The sequence below is a fragment of the Triturus cristatus genome, chromosome 3_2 (assembly GCF_964204655.1).
Source record: "Triturus cristatus chromosome 3_2, aTriCri1.1, whole genome shotgun sequence".
In the NCBI taxonomy this organism is placed as follows: domain Eukaryota; kingdom Metazoa; phylum Chordata; class Amphibia; order Caudata; family Salamandridae; genus Triturus; species Triturus cristatus.
This window is the reverse complement of record NC_140584.1, coordinates 483899127-483920420: the sequence shown is the minus strand read 5'-3', so window position 1 is coordinate 483920420 and position 21294 is coordinate 483899127. Positions and strand designations below refer to the sequence as shown.

Below are 21294 nucleotides of genomic sequence, written 5' to 3'. Positions count from 1 at the left end.
CTTGGGAGAGGACTTTGGATATATATATATATATATATATATATATATATATATGTATATATATATATATATATATATATATATATATATATGTATATGTATATATATATATATATTCAACACAAACAAATCTGAGATAGTTTCATATTACAAGCAAAGAAACAATATATGAGTAGTCTTATGTTTATTCTTATTTTCTTTGTAGAGATTTGCATATAAGAATCACAGTGATGCCTTCTTTTTCCTTTATGTTCAGGTTTACACACAAGTATCACAGTAAAGCCAACACGTGTTTCGCGCACACTGCGCTTCTTCAGGGCTGTCATACAAACAACATAAATTATTATTATTTTTTTTTAAACAGAAAAGATCAACAACTTACAATAAAGCATGTTCCTGATACATTAATATACAAATGAGCACTTATTTAAAATTAGAACATAATTATTAATTTTTAAACTCAAAAGCAGTATCTAATTTATAACCGATTGTTCAATCAGTCAAACGTGTACAGAAATTCGGTTTGTCATAATAGTATACATATTTTCTATGGTAAGTATACCCATACTAATGATCTATAGTGGTGTATCAATTTAAAAAAAAAACATTTTTTATCCTCCCAGTTCTTATAATGGCTTGAGCATTTCTTTACCTCAGTTAGGTAGCTAATCTCACTTCTTGCCTTGTATTTTGGAAAAAGTTCTCCCATTAGTAAAGTCTCCGTTTTCTAAGTATAGGTTCCTAAAATAATATATATTGATGTTACCTTATTGCTTTGTTTATTTACAAATAATCATTATTAATATTGAAACTTAATTCTCACCTTAATTATTCATGTATACTTGTTGCACAGCTAAAATATATCTTCATAATCAGAGTGTATTCTTTATCAGTCCTCAGTCTACTGATCCTTGATAAGATCTGTGATATGGCCAAAAAATAGATGTAATCAATGTATTTGTTGTAAATATGTTGTAGATAAAACTCAAACTTTTTGTGATCACACATATAAGAACACATACAGAATCAACTCTTTCATTAACTGCAATACGAGCCACTGTATATACACAATGACTTGTATTTGTAAAAAAATATATGTGGGTTCATCTATGAGAAAACTGAAGATTAGATGGATGGAACATCTTAGAGCCATCAAAAACTGCGATCCTAAATATCCAATGGCCATGCATTTCAAAGATAAACATAAACTGACTGAATTAAAAGCTATCCAATTCATTGGTATTGAACAAGTTAATATTGATAGAAGAGGTGGAGACTTAGAAGCAAAATTAAGATCGAGAGAAACCTATTGGATTAATAAATTACAAGCAGTACAATATGGGTTGAATATGGATCGTGGAATATATACATTATTAAGTTAACTCGGTCCTTAATAAGTAGGATATATATACAGCATGTAGGTAATATCTCAATATCTTAATTAAATCTACTTTGCGACTCTGTATGTCTCATGTAGGAATGAATAAGAGAAATATATATGTATACTTATTGATATTTAAGATGATCATAATTGGGACTCTAAGTTACTTCCCATAGATCACGACCTCCTGCTACAATACAATTAAGAAGTTGAGAATAGGTACAGTGACCTGAGCAGGCAGCTTTGATGTTGATTCTAATAAACAACAATTATTGAGTATTCTAATTTTGGGTACGTTCTTTCATTAAAATGGTCTGAGTAAATAATACATTTTGGGTTTCAATTAGATGGAGGAGGAATTAACAAATTTAATAAATTACTTACCTGATAGATTTAATACTAGTTGTTCAAGAGGTTTTTTATAATAGTTCGTATGCATATTTGTTTTTTACTTTGGCTAATTTTTGTTTTCCTAAATTTTAGATTATGACTAAGGATTTATGAATAAATTGCGTAATATTATAGAATTGTGTGGTAGGAAAACTATTATAAGATGCAACTTTTATATAGTTCTAGATAGCACAACACATAAGAACGATCAAGTTCCAATGCTAGCTATCCAGGGTTCGATTCTCGGCTGAGATACTTAGAAGATGCATGGGTGTGGATAATTATCAAGATACCATGTATTTATGCCTTAGGCCTTATTTATTGTAACCTTTTTATGTTGAACTATATATATTTCTAATTTATCACCATTATTATAATACTAGTTCTAGGGTAGAAACAGATATCTATTAAAAGACTGATCGCACTGACTTACAAGATAGCTCAGAGCAGTAAAACACGGAATCTCAATAGAGTTAACATTGGAGGTTCGTGTTCGTGATGAGAAAATAATTCAACTAAATATTTTTTCTTTTTATAAATCCCTTAATTTTGCTACATGTAGTACTCTATTTTATTATTTATTTTTTATTTAAATATAAATTCAGATTTTGTTCTAAATAACTGTTGAACATTATTAAGGAGAAGAACTCATGTTGATTTTGCAACGACGCATCTTGAGTCTGTTAACATTTAAACAAACTTTCCCGCTAAATTACGCTAATTGATTGACTAAGGGGGAGTATATAAAGTGGCAGTTGACACTAATGTTTTGTCTGCGGTACGGGCTGAGGAAAAGGTTAGACGATCGTCGAAAGGTTGAGAGGTAAGAAGAATTCTCTAGCATTGGGACTCTAATTTTGTTGAACTTAGACATAAAGTGTAGTCATTCCTCTGTCAATTTGACTTTACAATACTGACAGGTCCTGTCCTATTTCGTAAATACTTTTCACAGCTATTCTCAGAGTCAATTGTCATAGATAAAAATTTTTTTTTTACTGATATTGACAGAATGAAGCTTTTTTAGTCAGCATGAAGAGTAGAGTGTACCTGTAGTGTAGATTCAAATGTGTAATATTAGTTAGTGTTCTTTCATTTTGGGTATAATTCATTAGAAGCCTTTCTGAACATACAATTAATCTAAAAAACCAAACAGATAGCTAGTTGAAACTGGATTCGCTTTGACAAGGAGGATAGCTTAGCGCATTAGATCATGGTATCAACAAAAAATTAACTTCGCAGGTTCGATCCTGGTATAAGGTTCAACAAATAATTAATTAAAATAAACTCTTTAATATTTAAAGGAATTTTCTTCTTTAGACTAGGTGACACTGTGTAAGGTATATGTTTGGTTTTTTGGACTATTACAGATCTTATCTAGGATCAGTAGACTGAGGACTGATAAAGAATACACTCTGATTATGAAGATATATTTTAGCTGTGCAACAAGTATACATGAATAATTAAGGTGAGAATTAAGTTTCAATATTAATAATGATTATTTGTAAATAAACAAAGCAATAAGGTAACATCAATATATATTATTTTAGGAACGTATACTTAGAAAACAGAGACTTTACTAATGGGAGAACTTTTTCCAAAATACAAGGCAAGAAGTGAGATTAGCTACCTAACTGAGGTAAAGAAAGGCTCCAGCCATTAAAAGAACTGGGAGGATAAAAATGTTTTTTTTTAAATTGATACACCACTATGGATCATTAGAATGGGTATACTTACCATAGAAAATGTGTATATTATTATGACAACCTGAATTTCTGTACACGTTTGACTGATTGAACAATCGGTTATAATTTAGATACTGCTTTTGAGTTTATAAATTAATAATTATGTTCTAATTTTAAATAAGTGTTAATGTGTATATTAATGTATCAGGAACGTGCTTTATTGTAAGTTGTTCTTCTTTTCTGTTTTAAAATGTTGTTTGTATGACAGCCCTGAAGAAGCGCAGTGTGCGCGAAACACGTGTTGGCTTTACTGTGATACTTGTATGTAAATCTGAACATAAAGGAAAAAGAAGGCATCACTGTGATTCTTATATGTAAATCTCTACAAAGAAAATAAGACTAAACATCAGAAGATGAATACATAAGAAGACTCATATATTGTTTCTTTGCTTGTAATATGAAACTATCTCAGATTTGTTTGTGTTGAATATATAATTGCACTGGTGGGGACCAGTGTCTGAGATTGGTGGCGCCGGGCAATGTTACCTGTAATCAAGTTGTATTAGAATATATATATATATATATATACTTGTATTTCTATTGATAAGGATATCTTTGTGACATTCATATGAAACCCACCTTCCTCAAAATGTAATGGTTAACTGCTATCTATTCTGATTCAAGCATGTGACTCTATGAAAGATCCAATACTGGATAAGAAAACGAGTTACTTACCTGTAACTTCAGTTATCCAGTATTGATATCTTTCATAGATTCACATGCGACCCACCCTCCTCCCCGGAGAGGCTTCCCTTATTGCTGTTATATTTCTCTTGTCACTTATGCTCGGAAATCTGAGGGACTTGCCTCTCTGTGGAGTGTTCTAGAGTGTGCTAGAGCCTAATTGGCTGTGCTTCAACTTTGGTTCTTTTTTACAAAAGGACAAGGATGGGCTAATACAGTGACTGTGCAGTCTATTATAGCCTATTATAATATGTTTTACTACTGTTACATATATATTTTATTTTTAACGTGGGACTCCCACCTCGGCGGCGGGGAGGATTCAAGCATGTGAACCTATGAGAGATACCAATCCTGGATAACCAAAGTTACAGGTAAGTAACTTGTTTTCTTCCCATTCAGCACGTTCACAGCGATAGGTAAAGGGTAGGGACCACAACTCATGTATGTAGCTTCTCCCAAGGGGTTCATATCTATCTATTGGATAACGTTTCATGCAAGCTGAAAACTGAAAAGTTGAGATGGGCAATGAAATAATACCATTTATTAACCACACTGCTAAAGGCATTTTGGATATAGTAAATGGGAGTTGTTCTAACTTTTCTAAATGTAGCATGATTTAAATTGCATCTTTCATTGCCATTGTTTGTTTTTTGTGTGTTAAATTGAACAGCAGAAACAGAGCAGAACAGTTCAGATAATTCCAAGAAACTCATCAATTTTTGAGTGCTTGAAGCGTCCAGCTAAACTGCATAATAGATCTAAGCTGACTTTGACCATGATACAATGTTGAAATATCACTCTGCACAATAGCAATAACAGACAACACAATGTTATTCAAGTTATTAATATGGGAGGACCTATGTTTTAATACTGTGGTCTACTACAGCAAGCACTTTTTGCAAATTATCTTGATCAGTTTGTCTTAGATGGACAGCACTTTCCATTTGTGATAGTTTCCAAATTTCATTATGAGCAGCATATTTAAATCTTTTAAAATTATGGGACTTAGGACCCACCAAAAAATCTGATAGATTCATGTCCTCGGACAAAAGAGAAAGATGTTGTTTTACTGCAGATAACGTAGTGGTCTAACCATTGCTGACATAGCTTTCCCACTGAATAGGTGGTAATAATGTTCAGATGGGTTGACTGTGAATACCGTGGATCAGGTCTACTTGATTTGAACCCGGGTGTGGAGTTAAGAAAACGATCATGACAACCATTTGTGTCCACTGGCCACAATAACCACCCACCATGATTCGACAAATTACGAGTTAAATGTACCTTTTTGTATCATATCATTTAACTTGGCTTCACTATAGTTTGTGTTTGACTGCCAGTCATCAAAATGGGCAATTGAAGGAAAGATCGGGCATAAATGTCTTTGATTTTGGCCAATACCCAGACAAGTAGTCTGTTGGATGGTTTTGTTTAAGAAAATAATTTGTGTGAGGATGAGACCGGCTCAAAATGCCAGGATCTGTTCCTCAAAATTGATTTAAGGTCAATTTTGTCTTTCCAGTAAACCTAGCCTTTAAGGGCCAGCTGGTCGACAAACAAAGCCACTTATATCAGCTTGGTTTGAGTAAGCATATATTTTCTCGGCAGGGTTGGAACCGATTTGAAATTGTATGACTTAGGACTTGAAACCTCATAGCTCGTAAAATATGTGTACTTATTTGTCTGTGTTTTTGAACTTCCATGTGCGGGAGTTGGACAATGTTACCATTGTGTATAATTATAAAGGGGACGCTAATAGCAGAGCACTGCACGTCTAAAAGTTCAAGCTGACTGGCATACAGTCAGACAAAAATGTATTTTCCAAATGTTGAACAGTCCATATGACACAGTCTTGATCATAAGTAGATCATTATGACAAATTGTTGACACGTAGATGATACAGCAGAACAGCCGACACGTGTTTCGTCGCTTAATGCGACTTTTTCAAGGCTCTAACACAGAAGTCAATACCATTTATAACTCCACTTGGTCCACGTAGGTTGGGGTTAAATAGTAACAAGTAACTACAAACTACTCCATCTTTTCTGTTATCATGGAGGTAGAAAATTGCACGGCTAGTCACAAGTGTATATCGGTAAGCCGAGAGAACTCCGACCCATTCGCTGAGTAGGAGCCAAAGTATCGAGCCCTCGGGAAGTATGGTAATCTTCCTTCAAAATCAATAGAGTACAGCTCTCAGCCTGCACATAAATCTTAAACTTAAGAATCAAGCTAGAAGTCTTCTGATTCAAACACAGTATAACATTCTAATTCAGAAAGCATTGAATTCACAGAATCAACATCACAATCATTGGACTGTAACCCCGGTACTATTACATCACCCATGGATACTTTGTCTACATATGGTATCTGCAGGACTGAAAATATCGAAAAACTTTATACCAAACACTGAAACGTCTGAAATGTTGACAAGGGACAAGTCTCTTTTAATTAGATGTGAGGAGGAATGGGGAGCCAACACCCCGTCGCCCAGCTCTATAGCAGAACGTTCTGGGAGGTAATGGCCATTGATCAAAAGGACAAAACAGTCCCAAATCCAATCCACATGAATACAAATATCAAGGAAAATACGATCCAGGCATATATACAAGGAGGGACCAACATGGATGGCAGCCAAAATGTCTCCATCAATACATGAGTTTGTGGCAACCTATCCGTAAGACATGCCACATTAACCCAAAGCAACTTGTGCTTACTTGTGCTACCCTTGGAATCCTTGAAATCATTGTTGCCAAAAATAAAAATTATCGGAGGAGGAGCCTAGCGCGCATCCAAGATGGTCGCGTGAGCACAGGGCTCCCCGGACCCTTGCTGCTCCTCGGAATTTATCCTGAGAATATCCTGATGTGGTTTATGGAATCTGGCAGATGAAGACCGGCTGAGCACGTATCTCTTTTCAGAACTCGAATCGGACCTGGGAATCCTGATTTGTCGTTGTTCGAACTTTTGGGACCCACCCGACGGAGGTGCCCGGGGCGAGGGTGAACCGTGGAGCCGTGTCGTAATTGAACAACAGCGGCTGCAGTGCGGTGCCAGTGGCCGCTCTACCACTTTCGGTTTCCCTTTTGGACTTCAGGGGGCTGGCCTGCGAACGCACTTGATGTGGCGAGGTGTTTCCTTGGCCTCTGCACGAGGCCGTGTCTCCACCCGCCACTAGTGTGCCCATCGCCTTGGGTCCCCCCGCACCGCTATCTTGTGGTCCTTGGTGAGGCGCTGGTCTGCGGTGCCCCTACGACTCTTGATCGGCGGTCCCCTTCGGTATCCGTGACCACATGGGGGGCAAGGGGGGCCCCGAGGGGCGTAAGACTAAGGCCTCCCTCCGCGGGGGACCGGTCCAGGCCAACAACATGGACCGCTACACTCAGGGCAGAGGGTCCCCTGGAGCGACCGCCCCCCCCCCGGATGCCGCCGGCGGGGGCACGACCGTTTCTCCGGAGCTTTCCCTGCAGGACATCATGGGCGCCATTGATGGCATCAGGGAAACCATCGCCACGCAATACGAGGCCCTGGCCCGTAAAATCGACACGGTGGCAATCGATGTCACCTTAATTCGGGCAGACCTCTCCAAAACTAACGAGAGGGTTCAGGCTCTCGATGCGCGGACCTCCACCCTTGGTGCGGGTGTGTCGGACCTGCAGGCCGCGCTGGGTGACATTAAGGCGGTCAACGATCAGATGGCTCGGCGGCTGGAGGACTTCGAGGGACGGGCCCGACGCAACAACATCCGTGTCATAGGCGTACCGGAGTCCTCTGACAACCGCCCGGTTGACCTCCTGGTCGAGGAACTCATCCTCCAACAGTTGGCCCCTGCAGGCCTAAGCAAGTTCTTTGCCGTGGAGCGGGCACATCGAGTTCCGGGCGGTCGGCCGCGGCCGGGGGCCCCCCCGAGGCCTATCGTGGCCAAACTGTTCCACTATAGAGACCGAGATGCGATTCTGCAGGCCTCACGGGTCCACGGCCCGGTTCGTCATGAGAACTCATCCATTAACTTTTATCCGGACTTTACCCAACTTGTCCAGAAACAGCGGATGGGATTCCAGGGGGTGAAGCGTCGTCTCCGTGAACTGGGCCTAAAGTACTCTATGCTCTACCCTGCAAAACTCCGAGTGGAACATGAGGATCGGACTGCCTTTTTTGACTCTCCTGTGGCCGTGAGTGACTGGCTGGACTCGCTGCCGGACAGAGGTGGCCGTCCTGGGCCCTCTGCGGGCGCCGAAGGTGACGGGTCCCCTTTGGAGTGACTTTTGGTCCTTGATTCTGCCATTTTGCACTGTTCAGATGGGTTTTACTTCTTTTGTTCATTTTGTCTCGCTAGGACCTGTGTGGGGGGCGGGCGGGGACGGGTCCCTTTCCTCCTCCGGGGTCTTTTCGTAGAATGGGGTTAGGAGGGCGACAGGCACACTGCAAGTTGGGGGGGTTTTCTGGCCCGCAGGGGTGCAGGGTGGGGGGAGTTGTTTTTGGGGGGGGGTTGGGGGGAGGGAGGGGTTGTTTTGCTGTGTGTTTTTCGTTTGCAGGGCGAGGTACTGATTTTTGTCCAGATTCGGGAACTGTGCTACTGAATGGGGGGCCTTTGATCTATTGGAGGGGATGGGGGGGGGACGGGTTGAGGCTGATGTCGTGGAACGTCAATGGGTTGGGGGACCGTATCAAACGGGGTGTAGTACTGCAGTATTTACGCCGTCTGACTCCTGATGTGGTGTTTATTCAGGAGACGCATCTGGTTGGTAATGTTTGTCATGCAATGAACAGGGGGGGATACCGCCTCGTGGCCCATTCTGGTTTCACAACTGGTTCCAGGGGGGGTGGGCATTCTCCTGCGATCCTCACTTCCGTTGGATATCACTGGGGTAATCTCGGACGACAGAGGGCGCTATGTGTGTCTGACTGGAAGGTGGGAGGGGCAGCCCCTTTCCTTGGTCTCAGTTTACGTCCCCCCGGGCCTCCAGAACTCCACCTTTGCGGACTTGGGTCGAATGCTGCTTGAACTTCCGGATAGTCTTTTGCTTATGGGCGGGGACTTTAATTCGGTGGTTTCGGGTGACCTGGATCGTCACCCGCCCAGGGCCCTCCCCGCTGCCCAGGCATGGCTTGGTGGACTGCTGGAGACCTTCGGTCTGGTAGATAGTTGGAGATTAATGCATCCGACCCAATGTCAGTACACCTTTCACTCTGGGGCGCATGGGAGTCTTTCTAGGTTAGACTATTTCCTTATGCCCGCGGCACAGACTGGTCGGATACGAGAGATTAGGCACCTAGCGCGGGGTATCTCCGATCATTCCCCGCTGTGGTTGCTCTTTGACACCGAGTCGCGGTCTGCAGGGCGGATCGCTCCCATCAACCCGTGGTACCTGCGAGACCCTACGACTCGCGACAGTCTGGTTAAGGCTATGGACCAATACTTCCTTGAAAACGAGGGGTCGGTGTCGTCCGCAAGGTCCCTGTGGGAAGCCTTTAAAACCGTAATCCGCGGACACGCCCTCTCCCAGATAGTGGTGGCTAAGAAGCATAAGAGTGAGGCAGTGGTGAAGCTGGAGACTGACATCTCGGGGCTGGAGTCGGCCTTGGAGACGGGTGTCACTCCGGACGGGCTCCATGCCCTCAGCCTGAAACAGTTTGAATACAGGTCTCTTGTCACTGACGCTGCCAAAACGATGTATAGGGAGCAGCAGGGTCGATTGTATGATGCCGGGGACAAGGCGGGAAAGTTGATTGCGTGGCTGGATAAGAAGGAGAGAGTGAATCGTGTGGTCCCGGAGCTGCGTGTCTCGGATGGAGTGTGTCTGACTGAGCCTGGCGAGATTGTGGAATGTTTTGCTGACCACCTCCGGGCCGTGTACTCCCCGGTGACTGATAGGGACGAGGAAGACTCTTGCCTTCTGCTGAGGGATATTGCTTTGCCCTGCCTGTCCGTCGAAGACCGTGAGCAGCTGGACGCCCCCTTGTCTGTAGATGAAATTGCATCCGCGATTCGGTCCCTTCGTTCGGGCAAGGCGATGGGTCCCAACGGTCTGCCTATTGAATTATATAAGTTGCGCCCGGATAAACTCGCGTCCTTCCTCCGTCGTATGTTTCAGGAGTCCCTTGAGGCAGGCTCCCTTCCTGACGACCAGCGTCAGGCTACGATAGTCGTGATCCCCAAGGACGGTAAGCCACGAGACCGCTGTGCCTCCTATAGGCCTATTTCACTGCTAAACGCAGAGCCTAAAATCCTGGCCAAAGTCCTTGCCAATCGTTTGTTGAGCGTCATCTGCGATCTGATTCATCCTGATCAATGCGGCTTCATCCCTCACCGTAACACCGCTCTTAACTTGCGGCGTCTTCACGGCGCCCTCGCCAGGGCGGCGTACCTCTCCGAACCGGCCGTGCTGGTTTCTTTAGACGCCACGATGGCCTTTGACACCATCGAGTGGCCATTCCTCTGGGCTGTCTTGACCAAATTCGGCTTTGGGGAAGGATTTCTTGGCTGGGTGAAGCTTCTTTACACGGGACCCATGGCTCAGGTGGTGGTTAATGGTCGGGTCTCTCGGCCCTTCGCTCTCGGTAGGGGTACGAGGCAGGGGTGCCCGTTGTCCCCTCTGCTCTTTGCTCTTGCCCTGGAGCCGCTCGCTGCTTGGCTCCGCTGGGAGCCCTCGCTCAGAGGGATCCGGTGGGCCCCGGGCTTCGAGGATCGGGTCTCATTGTATGCAGACGATATTCTCCTGTATCTCACCTCGCCGCGGCAGTCGCTTAATGTTCTCTTTGATGTTCTGACTTCCTTTGGGAGAAATTCGGGTCTAACGATCAACTGGTCTAAATCCTGTGTCTACCCTATCTCCGGCGACCCTCCTCTCTTGCCGCCTCGGCTTCCGATCCAATTATCTCTGTCCGGCTTTAAATACCTGGGAATATACGTCTCGATGGACCCGGTGGCTCGCTATGAGCAGAATCTCCTGCTTCCACTTCGGCGTTTGAGGGAGGACACGGCTCGGTGGTGTAAGCTGCCCTTGTCCCCGCTGGGTCGGGCAGCGCTGTTTAAAATGATGTCCCTTCCCAGATTCCTCTATGCACTTCAGAACTCCTTCGATGTCATTCCTGTGTCCTACTTTCGGGAGGTGAAGAGCCTGCAGAGGAGACTGGTGTGGGACGGACGGGCTCGTATCGCTCTGGCAAAGCTTACTCTCCCCTGGTATGACGGGGGCATCGCGCTTCCCGACATTCGCAGGTATTATTGGGCCTCACAGCTATCGGCCATTAACCATGCCACGTATGCGCCTGGCTTGAATCCGGCGTATGAGATGGATAAATTCCTGCTTCCCGGCGGAAATTATAACAGGGCACTTTACTCCAGCTCGGCTGGACGGACCCTTACGGGCCCTACTAAGATTGCGGTACGGATCTGGAGGGCGGCCAATGTAGCCATGGGCTGGAGTGAGCGATTAACATGTGCTACTTCCCTGTATGCCTCCGACCGACTGGGAAGCCTCTGGACAACGAAGGGGTTTGAACGTTGGGACACGATTGGTATTAGTAGAGTGGGAGACTTATGGATTAAGGGTGCGGTTAAAACATTCGCGGCGCTCCAGAGCGAATACGAACTTACGGAAAGGGAGTTCTTTCGCTACGCCCAGGTTCGGCATGCCCTGCTCTCTGTTTTTGGGGAGGGGACCAAGATCCTGGCTTCTTCGCCCCTCGAGGACCGCATACTCGATGGTCATGTCCCCGACAGTACTATCTCTTTAATTTATAAGAAACTTATCAATAATCGGGCTGACCTCTTGGTGCGCCTCCGGGAGGCGTGGACGGGGGATGGGGTGGAACTGGACGACGAGGACTGGCAGTCCGCACTGTCGTCCCCCAAGGAAGTGGCCATTCCAGCCCGTCTCCGCCTGGTCCAGCTTAAGATTCTCCACCGGGTGTATGTGACGGGTCCCCGTTTGGTCTCGATGGGATTTTCTGAAGACGGGCTCTGTAAGCGGGGATGTGGGCTCAGTGCCACCTTTCTCCATATCCTTTGGGAGTGCCGTGAGGTGGTTGAATACTGGCGCCGGGTTCATGTGGTCATGGGACAAGTCACCGGGGTTGCGCTGTTGCCAGAGGTGCGTCGCTGTGTCCTGAATGTGTGGGAGCCCAATGATTATAACGCGGCTCAGACTCGGTGGGCGGCCCTGGGGAACATGATTGCCAAGAGAGATATAGCGCAGCTATGGGGTTCCCAGCGGCCTCCCACCGTGTCCGTATGGAAGGAGAACATGGAGTGGTGCATGTTCAGGGAGAAGACTGTGTATGTGGCTCGTGGTAAACCGGGGGCATGGGGTAGAATCTGGGGGCAATGGAACGCGTATCGTGGGGGTATCTGTACTCCCCCCCCTAGTGGACACCGATATTGCTTTGTCCCCCTGACCCTTGATGGTTCCTTGCGACCTTTGGAATAACCGAATATAGACGTTCCTCTCCCGTGACCCCCCCCCGACCTATCAGTACTCCTTCCTCTTGATAGCTATTTGAAGGTCTGAAGTAGAGTCCCCCGGAGGTAGCCTGACCCACACTTTTTGTCCTTATGCCTCGCCTTTTGTTTTTATTTGTTATTTATGTTAAACCTATGTATCCTGCTTCCCTAGTACTATCCGGAGCCGTGTACGGGACTGGGCCCCGGGAGTCGACTACTGCCTTAAGTACTGTATGATCCTTTCTGAATCTAGCGGCCGGCCCTGGTGGTTGTAGGCCCATGCTTGTAATTGATTTATTGTTCAATAAAATTTTCAAAAAAAAAAAAATTATCATTAAAGGACTGCACACAGTTAAACGAATCACACACTATGAGTGTCGGGAAATTAAGATGCGCATGTTCAAGTGTGAGAAGCAAAGCCTTCAGTTTAGCCAACTGCGCAGTACAGTCTCCCAGAGAGTGTGAGTAAGTGTAGGGTGAAAAACGCCACCTAACATAGTGCCCAATATGATGGTCCATGCTGCAGAATATTGCTGCTTTGAAGCTATAGCCGTTGATCTGAACCATCAGTGTAAATAATACACTTGTAGTCATCAAACGGAAGAACTGAAGATGGCATAGGGTAAACATGTTCATATAGCAAAAATGATCGTGTCTGTAAAGAAGGGTCAAAGACAAGGTCGACATCAATGGCTGTTAAGGACATAGAACCATTGAATTTATCAAGGGTGAAGGACTTTAGAATTAGAAATGCTAGCTTTTGTGAAAGCCTCTAAGGCGGGCACAGGAGAGACGAGACTATTGCGCTTACCTTGAGCAAGAGGCTGTTCCTTCAGGGTGGCCATCTGTACGGCGGTCAGTATTTTTTCATTGGAAGCAAAACGCATTTCCAATAGGGAATATAAATGTGATTTATAAGCAATAGGAACAGTTAGTTGCACCCTCTTTAAAGGTGACATATGTAAATCCGAGTCAACCTGGTAAAATCCAGATAACCAAGTTCATGGTATTAAGTCGTGTATGCAAATATTGTGTTTCAAGCAAGTCAGATTGTAAGGATCTGAGAATTTTAGTGTGTTTAGGCATCCAGCAGGATTCAGATAAATCTGGACGTATCAAGGCATAGAGCAGTTTAATATGCTGAGCATAATCATGAATATACGTCATGCCAAAATGTAAAAACCCAAGCAGGGACTGCAATTTTTTCAGTGTACTTGGGTGCTGCAACTGTACTCATTTTTCCAGAAAGTAAGGGGCCAGGCTCTTACCCTCATTGGTTAATTCATAACTAAGGAAAAGGACACTGAGAAAAGCAATGTGAGATTTTGTAAAATTGAACCTGTAACCAAGTTCAGCAAATCGCGTTGTAATGAGATCTATTCTTGCTAAATGAGTATTCAATTCATCATCTGTTAAATAGATGTCATTGGCGTAGGACAGAGCATCCGGGTCAATGTTGTGCAGAATTGACATAATACCTGCTGCAAAGACACCTGGGCTGTTTTTATAGCCCATAGGTAAACAAGCGTAACGCCGATGGGAGCTGAGACCAGAAAATGCTGACCATTCACGGGTCTCTGGAGGCAAATTGTGACTGAAAAAAACTGTTGGAATTTTCCAATGTAATCTTACATTTTTTACGAACAATATTATTAAATAAGGCTGTACTATGTGTATTCATAACGGCAAATGTGCGTGTATGACTATTCAAATGTCTGTAATCTAAAACAATACAATAGGAATTATAAGGTTTCAAACCTGGAAATAGAGTGTTATTAATCTGAGACGCACATGGTTCAATTACTCCCTGGTATTCTAACTGGGTAACAATGTCTTTAACGGAAGCCTTGGCATCATGTTTAATAGGATATGTGGTTGAGGCTCAGGAGTGGAACGTATAGGATTAACATGAATAGGGGAATCCTTATCCCAACCAGCATGGTTGCGATATAAAGGGGGGCCTTAAGCAAGAGCCCATTTAGAAGCATACGCATGTTTGACCTTGTCAGGGACAAGATGCGAAAAGGAAGGGAGGATAACGTCCTCACCCTGAGGACAAGTAAGAATAAAAGGAGGAGGCCAATCAACCTCCTCCAAAAGAATGTCATATGAAGAAGTCAAATTGTCCCAAAACATAGCTTTAATGGTAGGTTTAATGTCACATTCATTTTGAATATCCAAATGATAGTCTATCTGGAGGGGGCAACGCGGGTGTCCGCGGTTTCTACCGTAACAAAAGTTTCAGTTGCTGTTGCCTCCAGAAACTGGTGGAGTGTCTTTTGCACTGTTGGGACTTCTGCCACGCTGTCAAGGAGAGTCACTGCCCGACTCCTGTCCAGGAGAACGGTTCACACCATCTGGGGCATATTTCACTGTCAAGTGTGTAACTTTCTTCTTGTGAAAAGAGGCTTTATACGGAGGTGGTCGATCCTCCTTCTTTATCTTCACGTCAAACGAGCATTGTGTCTCCCGTTTAGGCTGCAAATACTCTCTTGGTCTGCAATCAGATTGCGCTCCTCTGTCGTACTGCTGATCAGACGAGTCCTGAAAGGAACGAGGAAAACTTAGATTAGGAATCTAATATCGTTCTGAAGTCTTGATTTTAGAGCAATCACGAAAATCGTATCGCTGTTCAGAGGACTCAGGGGGCGGCGAACCGCCACAAGTTCTGCTTTTTGTTACAGTTGTTTAGATTTATCCCTAGTACTCCAGCATTGAATCTTTCAAAGATTCACATGCTTAAATCTTCCCCGTCGTCCTGGTGGGAGTCTCACGGTAATACAAATATAGCAATATAAAAGAAAAATCTACCGGAAAACCAATACAAATGCATCATACTTTTGTAACCCATTACCGTTATTAAATGGTCAAAAAGTCAGCCAATGAGACGCCAGCCCTGAGATGACAATCCCCAGCAGAGCCACCATACCTCAGATTTCCAGTCACACGTCGTGTGAGAAGGAGTCTTCCTGAGCTCTGCTCAGTTTTTCTCTCTCTGGTAAACTTTTGATCTGGCTTTCATCTCTTTCTGTCTCTGGAATAGAGGTATTGTGATTTCCTTAATTTACCAAAATGTCTGCACACTCTAAAAAGAGGCTTTTCAGACCATGTAGATCTTGTGGGAAGGCCAGACTCTTCTCTGAGGATCCCCACAAGGTTTGCTTATATTGCTAACATCCTAAACATGTCCCTAAGGAGTGTAAGCTTTGAAGGACTTTCTCTGCCAAAACTTCTAAGGACAGAGAGGCACATTTGCTTCTTTGGCTTCAAAAAAAGAAATCAAAATCTGAATCTGGTTCTGAGGAGGAAGAGGCTCATTCCACCCCAAAAAGAAAATTAGAGCATTCTGTTTCTAAAACTGACTCTTAAAAACTGAAGGTCAGTAAGTCAAAGGACAAGGGACTGGAGCTGCAACCTCCTGAAAGTGTTTCTAAGAAGGCTTCTTCTTCAGTGCCTCACACTCCTCACAAGAAGTCTATGGAGAAAAAGGCTCCGTCGACGGACCCGTCGACGACAACTCAGTCGATGAGAGTGATGGTATCGTTGACAGTTACGCCAACGATGACGTTTCCATCAACGACCGCTTCCTCCATCCCATCCTTTGGAAATGCAGGAATCAGCGGAGGAATGTCCATCTCAGCTTAAGATAAAAAGACAGGACACGGATAAGGAAGAGTACCAGGACAAATCCGAATTTGTACAGGAGGAATTCTCCTTTAAATACTGTCCTTTTTCTGGTACACAAAGATATGAATCTTTTCAAGACACCTATGACTATGAGGAGGAGGAAGACAACCCTCAAATAGCCAGAGAAGAGTCGAGAAGAGTCACGGATCTAAGGCACATGATAGCGGACTACTATAGGCGCTTTCCAGAAGCTAATGTCCCTTTGTCTGACACCCCAAGCAAAACGCAAAGTGCACCCACCCCTGAGAAGGCAGCACCACAGCAGGCCTCACAGAAATCGCGCCCTCTACCAGTTATTGCCATCAGAGATGACTATATTGAGAGCGATGTAGAAGAACAACCAGAAGAATGGGAGTTGACACAGGATGAGCCTGTGGGCGATGAGTGGGATCAATATATTGCTCAGTCATCTCCTTTGCCGGCAAATCCTCCGCCCGACGATATCGGAGGATTCCACTAACTAATGGAGAAAGCCTCAAAAAGGTTTGATCTTCCTCTTCTGGTGAAATAGGTGGACTGTTTCTTATACGACTTCAAAGATCCAGCTAGAAAGTCGATCCGGACTATCCCTATAGGGAACTATATATGGGAGGAAGGCTTAAAAATCATGAGAAGTCCAGCTTCTATTTTGGTATCAGTCCAGAGAATAGAAAAGAAATATAAAGCTCCAGAATGGTCTCCGGCATGTCTGATAGGTCACCCCAGAGCGGAATCAGTGGTCATGCAAGCGGCGCAGAGGTCTTCGAGGAACCCAGCAGCTTAATGTTTTGCTCCACCAGACAAAGAGGGGAGAAAACTAGTTGGCACAGGAAAACGTTTTGCTGTGATGGCGACCGCGTCAATTAAAGCCTCAAATGCGTTGGTCATAGTTAGCAGGTATGACAGACAAATGTGGTCTGATTTAGAACCTTTATTATCTCATCTCCCTGGGGATAAGAAGGAAGAGGCCACGCAAATTCTTCAGGATGGAGCCAGGGCAGCATCTGAAATGATTGACTTAGCCATGAACATCTCTGCGGTGGCTTTTAGACAGATTGCAGGAGCTCTCGCCCTTCGCAGACATGGATGGCTTAAGGCCACCTCATTCAGGACGGAATTCCAAGCCAAGATTATTGATATGCCATTCGATGGAGAAAATCTCTTTGGTAAGCACGTGGATGATGCCCTTCAGGGGATTAAAACCGATACAGACACAGCACGTGCTTTAGGGACTCTTCAACAACAAAGGTTTCAGTCCTTTCGAGGCTGAGGATCAAGAGGCAACTATCAACAAAGGCCGTCATTTCAATCTTATAGGTACCAGCCCTACCAGCAACAAGGGTATCGACAATTTTCCAATCAACAGCAGTTTCGGTCTTCCAATACTCCTTACCAGCAGCAGACGAACAGAAGGAAGTCATCTGCCAGAGGAAAATCTCAGGACAATGGTAGGAGACAGTGACAGTCTCAGGGTGTCAACTACCCCGTCAACCATCAAACCTCATCGGATCCACTACCTCTCTGTTTTACCAGCAATGGTTGTCAATAACATCAGACAGATGGGTGTTGGACATAATACATCAGGGCCACACCCTAGAATTCATTAAAAAAAAACACCAGCCCGACCTCCCATTCTCAGAACACATCAACATCTATCCGTTCTAAAGTAAGAGATTTTGAATCTCATTATAAAAGGAGCAATAGAGGAAGTCCCTCACCAACATCGATGATGACAAAGGATTCTACTCGCATTTTTTCCTAATAAGGAAAAAAGCAAAGTGCCAAGTGGGGGCAGCTGATGAATCTAAGAGGCTTAAACAAGTACATCAGAAAGCAGCTCTTCAGAATGTTATCCCTGCAAGAAATTCTGCTGATGCTGAACAGAGGAGACTATATGACATCTTTAGATTTATTAGAAGCATACTTCCATGTTCCAATACGTCAAACACAGATGGTATCTCAGGTTCGAGGTGGCGGGGCACCACTATCAATTCAAAGTATTGCCATTGGGTCTCCGTTCCGCGCCAAGAGTTCACGAAGTGCATGGCACCAGTGGCAGAACATTTAAGACAGCAAGGTCACCAAGTCTATCCGTATCTGGACGACTGGCTGATAAAAGGTCCGACGTTTCAAGACACTCAGGACTCATTAAAACTTGCAGGAATCTCTTTGTGTCGTTGGGTCTAAAGATAAATGTGGAAAAATCCTCTGATTCCTTCCCAGACTCTACAGTTTTTAGGGGCAGTGTTGAACACAAAAGAAGCAAAGGTGTATCCATCGGAGGAACGCATCCAGAAAATTTTAAAGTGAGGATGTTCAAGTCCATGCTGGGAATGCTTTCATCCTGCATTCCGTTAGTCCCAAATTGCTGGCTTCACAAGAGGCAGCTTCAGGAACTTCTCGACCTTCAATGGGTTCAAGCTCAAGAGTCTTTCGAGGATCTGGTCCTTATTACTCCAATAATAAATAAAGCATTGTCATGGTGGTGTATAAGAAAACATTTCTTGGCAGGCCTACTCTTCGAACCTCAATCTCCCAGTTACAGAATGACAATGGACGCATCTTTGCAGGGATGTGGAGCACATTTGCAAGACCTAGAAATGCAAGGTCATTGGAATGGGCAGGAAACAAAGATGCACATCAATTTGTTAGAACTATAAGCAGTTTTCTTGGGTCTCTAGTCTTTTCTTCCCAGAATTCACGATTCCCCAGTCCTGGTCAGAACGGACAACACAACAACTATGTGTTATCTTCTAAAGCAAGGGGGAACAAGGTCAAAAACCTTGTCAGGGCGATCGCAGAAAATATGGCAGTGGCTTTTGAAGCACAATATCACTCTGCAAGTTCATCATGTCCCAAGAATTCAAAACACGTGGGCAGATCATCTAAGCAGATCAACAAGCCTATGCCATGAATGGGAACTGGATCAGCATTGGCTTCTTCAGATATTCCAACTGTGGGGCACTCCAGGGTTAGATCTGTTTGCCACTAAAAACAACAAGAAATGCAAACAGTTTGCAAGCAAATTCCCTCAAAGAGGATCATGGGGGAATGCTTTCCACCGTCGATGGATGGGAATGTTTGCTTACGCATTTCCTCCATTCCCTCTGATTCCGAAGGTGTTGAGGAAGATGACTTTGGAACCGTGTCACTTGATACTAATTGCGCCGGCATGGCCGAGACAGTTCTGGTTCACACAGCTTCTACGAATGTCTGTTTCTCCTTGAGTGCAGTTCCCACTGGTACACGATCTGATATCGATGAACGGAGGGCAAGTGGTACATCCCCAGTTAGGCTCAGTAAATTTATCAGCTTGGAACCTCATGACCACGAATTCCGATCCCTGAATATTCCTAAAGAATGTCGGGATATTTTGACTCACTCCAGAGCAATTTCCACTAATAAGACATATGCGGCAAAGTGTAAAAGGTTTTGCCAGTGGTATTTGGATCACTCTCTACACCCTTTGCTGTCAATTCCAGAACAAATTCTTCCTTATGTACTGCAATAGCAAAAGCAGCATCTTTGAAGGTGCATCTTGCGGCAATTTCAAGATATCGCCGAAAGCCAAGCCAACCTTCTCTTTGGTCTCATAGGGTAATAAAGGAGTTCATGAAGGGTCTCTTCAGAGCGTTCCCTCCAGTAAAACATCCGTCAGCACCTTGGCAACTTAACACAGTACTTGCACAGTTGATGAAGCCTCCCTTCGAACCCATTCATAAAGGTGGCTCTACTCCTGGTTCTGACATCAGCCAGAAGAGTCGGTGAGATTCAAGCTTTCTCCATATCCGAACCTTTATGCAGTTCAAGAAGGACAAAGTAGTACTGATAACAAATCCGAAATTCATTACGAAAGTTCCAACGTCATTCCATCTGAACGAACCTATCATACTACCTACATATTTTGAAAATCCAACATCTATGGCTGAAAAGTCTCTTCACACGTTGGGTTTCAGAAGATGCTTGAGATTTTATATTGACAGAACTAAATCTTTCAGAAAGTCAAATCAACTGTTAATAGTTTTTGCCACTCCCAGGAAGGGTTTGGCATTATCCAGAAATAATATTTCCAGGTGGATATCCTGAACAATCGCATGCTGTCATGCCAAAGCTGGAAGGCCTCTAGCTACAAAGGTTTGAGCGTATTCGACAAGAAAGATGGCTACCTCTGCTGCATTATTGGCGGGGGTATCGCTCCCAGACATTTGCAGAGCAGCAATGTTGTCAAATGTCCATACATTCACCAGGCACTACTGTCTGGACACGGCATGGAAAGGAGATTCAGCGGTGGGACAGGCTGTGCCACGCTGACTGTTTCTTTAAGGTATTTTCTATTTTAAAGATTGCTTTTGTTTGTGAAGTGATACATGATATGTTTGCTTTTTTCTCATGATATTTTATATGTATATATGTAGTCTTGGTTATTATAGACATTCTGAAACACACAATCCACTATGTAAGCTAGAAGATCTTGTAGGCTTTGAAAAGACTCTATCTGAACTATAAGGAAAAAGAGGTCTTAACCTTTAAACACTTTTCATGGATACGATACTGCTTTCTATTCTGATTCTAGCATGTTAATCTATGAAAGATGCAATGCTGGAGAAAAAACAAGTTACTTACCTGTACACTGTGGTCCTACAGTATTGCTATCTTTCATAGATTCACATGCGGCCTGCCCACCTCCCCGTTTGGTAAGGTAGACCACTTTTGCCTTGTGATACTATCCTTGGCTCACACTGTTGCGGGAAATCTGAGATATAGTGGCTCTGCTGGGATTGTGATCTCAAGGCAGGCGTCTCATTGGCTGACTTTTGAACCATATGATAATGGTAATGGGTTACCAAAGTATGATGCATTTGTATTGGTTTTCATGCAGCTTTTTCTTTTATACTGCTATATTTGTATTACCGTGAGACTCCCACCATGACGTCTGGGAAGATTCAAGCATGTGAATCTATGAAAGATATCAATACTGGAGAACC

At 43.9% G+C, this 21294-nt stretch overlaps 1 protein-coding gene and 1 long non-coding RNA gene across 10 annotated transcripts in view; one reads left to right on the top strand and one right to left on the bottom strand.

Moving 5' to 3' along the window:
• LOC146857571 (uncharacterized) overlaps positions 1-21294 on the bottom strand; it is a 318627-nt gene that overhangs the window by 75651 nt on the left and 221682 nt on the right. Inside the window, exons 3-4 of one of the 5 annotated variants that reach the window (XR_014979920.1) lie at positions 824-921; positions 653-741 (exon numbers count right to left, since the gene is read on the bottom strand). The exons of 3 other annotated variants lie outside the window; for them this stretch is intronic. This is a non-coding gene — a long non-coding RNA (uncharacterized LOC146857571). The remainder of the gene's footprint in view (positions 1-652; positions 742-823; positions 922-21294) is intronic. One more of the 5 variants, XR_014979922.1, reaches the window with a different exon arrangement.
• Positions 1-21294, top strand: part of STK33 (serine/threonine kinase 33) — a 1543521-nt gene that overhangs the window by 1327753 nt on the left and 194474 nt on the right. The gene's annotated exons all lie outside the window — the stretch shown is intronic.